Source organism: Arachis stenosperma, chromosome 4 (genome assembly GCF_014773155.1).
Source record: "Arachis stenosperma cultivar V10309 chromosome 4, arast.V10309.gnm1.PFL2, whole genome shotgun sequence".
NCBI lineage: Eukaryota > Viridiplantae > Streptophyta > Magnoliopsida > Fabales > Fabaceae > Arachis > Arachis stenosperma.
In genome coordinates this window covers 98963964-98968626 of record NC_080380.1, presented here as the reverse complement: position 1 = coordinate 98968626, position 4663 = coordinate 98963964, and the positions used below count along the sequence as shown (strand labels likewise).

The window sequence follows — 4663 nt, the reverse complement described above, 5'->3', positions numbered from 1 at the left end:
AAGTATGATGATTCTTGAACACAGCTACTTTATTGAGTCTTGGCTGTGGCCCAAAGCACTCTGTCTTCCAGTATTACCACCGGATACATACATGCCACAGACACATAATTGGGTGAACCTTTTCAGATTGTGACTCAGCTTTGCTAAAGTCCCCAATTAGAGGTGTCCAGGGTTCTTAAGCACACTCTTATTGCCTTGGATCACAACTTTATTTCTTTCTTTTTCTTTCTCTTTTCTCTTTTTTTTTTCGTTTGCTTCTTTTTTTTTGTATTCACTGCTTTTTCTTGCTTCAAGAATCATTTTTATGATTTTTCAGATCCTCAGTAACATGTCTCCTTTTTCATCATTCTTTCAAGAGCCATCATTCATGAACCACAAATTCAAAAGACATATGCACTGTTCAAGCATACATTCAGAGAATAAAAGTGTTGCCACCACATCAAAATAATTAAACTGTTATAAAATTCAAAATTCATGCAATTCTTTTCCTTTTCAATTAAGCACGTTTTTATTTAAGAAAGGTGATGGATTCATAGGACATTCATAACTTTAAGGCATAAACACTAAGACACTAATGATCATGAGACACAAACATGGATAAACATAAGCACTAAAATTCGAAAAACAGAAGAATAAAGAACAAGGAAATCAAGGAACGGGTCCACCTTAGTGATGGCGGCTCTTCCTTCCTCTTGAAGGTCCTATGGAGTGCTTGAGCTCCTCAATGTCTCTTCCTTGCCTTTGTTGCTCCTCTCTCATGATTCTTTGATCTTCTCTTATTTCATGGAGGAGAATGGAGTGTTCTTGGTGCTCCACCCTTAGTTGTCCCATGTTGGAACTCAATTCTCCTAGGGAGGTGTTTACTTGCTCCCAATAGTCTTGTGGAGGAAAGTGCATCCCTTGAGGTATCTCAGGGATCTCATGATGAGAGGGGTCTCTTGTTTGCTCCATCCTTTTCTTGGTGATGGGCTTGTCCTCATCAATGGTGATGTCTCCCTCTATGTCAACTCCAACTGAATAACAGAGGTGACAAATGAGGTGAGGAAAGGCTAACCTTGCTAAGGTAGAGGACTTATCCGCCACCTTGTAGAGTTCTTGGGTTATGACCTCATGAACTTCCACTTCTTCTCCAATCATGATGCTATGGATCATGATGGCCCGGTCTAAAGTAACTTCGGACCGGTTGCTAGTGGGAATGATTGAGCGTTGGATAAACTCCAACCATCCTCTAGCCACGGGTTTGAGGTCATGCCTTCTCAATTGAACCGGCTTGCCTCTTGAATCTCTCTTCCATTGTGCGCCCTCTTCACATATGATTGTGAGGACTTGGTCCAACCTTTGATCAAAGTTGACCCTTCTTGTGTAAGGATGTTCATCTCCTTGCATCATAGGCAAGTTGAACGCCACCCTCACACTTTCCGGACTAAAATCCAAGTATTTCCCCCGAACCATTGTGAGATAATTCTTTGGATCCGGGTTCATACTTTGATCATGGTTCTTGGTGATCCATGCATTGGCATAGAATTCTTGGACCATCAAGATTCCGACTTGTTGAATGGGGTTGGTAAGCACTTCCCAACCTCTTCTTCGGATCTCATGGCGGATCTCCGGATATTCACCCTTTTTGAGTGAAAAGGGGATCTCGGGGATCACCTTCTTCAAGGCCACAATTTCATAGAAGTGGTCTTGATGCACCCTTGAGATGAATCTATCCATCTCCCATGACTCGGAGGTGGAAGCTTTTGCCTTCCCTTTCCTCTTTCTAGAGGTTTCTCCGGCCTTGGATGCCATAATGGTTATGAAAAAATGAAAAAGCAACGCTTTTACCACACCAAACTTAAAATGTTTGCTCGTCCTCGAGCAAAAAGAAGAAGAAGAGAGTAGAAGAAGAAGAAGAGGAAGAGGGAGATGGTGGTGTATTCGGCCAAAGAGGGGAGAAGTGTTGTTTAAGTGTGTGAAAATGAAGGGTTAAGAAGGGTTATATAGGAGAGAGGGGAGATGAGGTTCGGCCATTATGGGTGGGTTGGGAGGAAAGTGGTTGAATTTGAAGGGTGAGGTTGGTGGGGTTTTATGAAGGATGAATGTGAGTGGTGAAGAGAAAGATGGGATTTGATAGGTGAAGGGTTTTTGGGGAAGAGGTGTTGAGGTGATTGGTGAATGGGGGAAGAAGAGAGAGAGTGGTGGTGGGGTCCTGTGGGGTCCACAGATCCTGTGGTGTCAAGGAAAAGTCATCCCTGCACCATATGGCATCAAAATTCACGTTTTGGGCCATTGCTGGCGTTAAACGCCGGGCTGGTGCCCATTCCTGGCGTTTAACGCCAGGTTCTTGCCCTTTTCTGGCGTTTAACGCCAGTCTGGTGCCCCTTTCTGGCGTTAAACGCCCAGAATGGTGCCAGACTGGGCGTTAAATGCCCAACTGCTAGGTTTACTGGCGTTTGAACGCCAGCAACATCTTCCTCCAGGGTGTGCTGTTTTTCTTCCTGTTTTTCATTTTGTTTTTGCTTTTTCAATGGATTTTGTGACTTCTTATGATCATCAACCTACAAAAAAAAAACATAAAATAACAAAAGAAACTATATAAATTATAACCATTGGGTTGCCTCCCAACAAGCGCTTCTTTAATGTCAGTAGCTTGACAGAGGGCTCTCATGGAGCCTCACAGATACTCAGAGCAATGTTGGAACCTCCCAACACCAAACTTAGAGTTTGAATGTGGGGGTTCAACACCAAACTTAGAGTTTGGTTGTGGCCTCCCAACACCAAACTTAGAGTTTGACTGTGGGGGCTCTTTGTCTCTGATTTGAGAGAAGCTCTTCATGCTTCTTCTCCATGGTGACAGAGGGATATCCTTGAGCCTTAAACACATAGGATTCTTCATTCACTTGAATGATCAGTTCACCTCCATCAACATCAATCACAGCCTTTGCTGTGGCTAGGAAGGGTCTGCCAAGGATGATGGATTCATCCATGCACTTCCCAGTCTCTAGGACTATGAAATCAGTAGGGATGTAATGGTCTTCAATCTTAACCAAAACATTCTCTACAAGTCCATAAGCTTGTTTTCTTGAGTTGTCTGCCATCTCTAGTGAGATTTTTGCAGCTTGTACCTCAAAGATCCTTAGCTTCTCCATTACAGAGAGAGGCATGAGGTTTACACTTGACCCTAAGTCACACAGAGCCTTCTTGAAGGTTATGGTGCCTATGGTACAAGGTATGGAAAACTTCCCAGGGTCTTGTCTCTTTGAGGTAATTTCTGCCTAGACAAGTCATCCAGTTTGGTGAGCAAAGGAGGTTCATCCTCCCAAGTCTCATTTCCAAATAACTTGTCATTTAGCTTCATGATTGCTCCAAGGTATTTAGCAACTTGCTCTTCAGTGACATATTCATCCTCTTCAGAGGAAGAATACTCATCAGAGCTCATGAAAGGCAGAAGTAAGTCCAATGGAATCTCTATGGTCTCATTTTGAGCCTCAGATTCCCATGGTTCCTCATTGGGGAACTCATTGGAGGTTGGTGCACGCCCATTGAGGCCTTCCTCAGTGGCGTTCACTTCCTCCCCTTCCTCTCCAAATTCGGCCATATTGATGGCCTTGCACTCTCCTTTTGGATTTTCTTCTGTATTACTTGGGAGAGTACTAGGAGGGAGTTCAGTAACTTTCTTGCTCAGCTGTCCCACTTGTCCTTCTAAATTCCTAATGGAGGACCTTGTTTCAGTCATGAAACTTTGAGTGGTTTTGATTAGATCAGAGACCATGGTTGCTAAGTCAGAGGGGTTCTGCTTAGAATTCTCTGTCTGTTGCTGAGAAGAAGATGGAAAAGGCTTGCCATTGCTAAACCTATTTCTTCCACCATTATTGTTGTTGAAACCCTGTTGAGGTCTCTCTTGATTCTTCCATGAGAAATTTGGGTGATTTCTCCATGAAGAATTATAGGTGTTTCCATAGGGTTCTCCTAGGTAATTCACCTCTTCCATTGAAGGGTTCTCAGGATCATAAGCTTCTTCCTCAGATGAAGCATCCTTAGTACTGCTTGGTGCATTTTGCATTCCAGACAGACTTTGAGAAATCAAATTGACTTGTTGAGTCAATATTTTATTCTGAGCCAAAATGGCATTCAGAGTATCAATCTCAAGAACTCCTTTCTTCTGACTTGTCCCATTGTTCACAGGATTTCTCTCAGAAGTGTACATGAATTGGTTATTTGCAACCATTTCAATGAGCTCTTGAGCTTCTGTAGGCGTCTTCTTCAGATGAAGAGACTCCAGCAGAGCTATCCAAGGACATCTTAGATAGTTCAGAGAGACCATCATAGAAAATACCTATGATGCTCCATTCAGAAAGCATGTCAAGGACATTTTCTGATCAATTGTTTGTATCTTTCCCAAGCTTCATAGAGGGATTCTCCATCCTTCTGTCTGAAGGTTTGGACTTCCACTCTAAGCTTACTCCATCTTTGTGGTGGAAAGAACTTTGCCAAGAAGGCATTGACTAGCTTTTCCCAAGAGTCCAGGCTTTCTTTAGGTTGAGAGTCCAACCATATTCTAGCTCTGTCTCTTACAGCAAAAGGGAATAGCATCAGTCTATAGACCTCAGGGTCTACCCCATTAGTCTTGACTGTGTCACAGATTTGCAAGAATTCAGCTAAGAACTGATGAGGATCTTCC

The 4663-nt window shown here is 43.0% G+C and overlaps 1 non-coding gene across 1 annotated transcript; it reads left to right on the top strand.

Moving 5' to 3' along the window:
* The first annotated feature begins 4337 nt into the window (after positions 1–4337).
* LOC130977295 (small nucleolar RNA R71) lies at positions 4338–4443 on the top strand. Its single transcript, XR_009084994.1, has one exon. It is a non-coding gene; the product is annotated as a small nucleolar RNA R71 (small nucleolar RNA).
* The last annotated feature ends 220 nt before the right edge of the window (positions 4444–4663 follow it).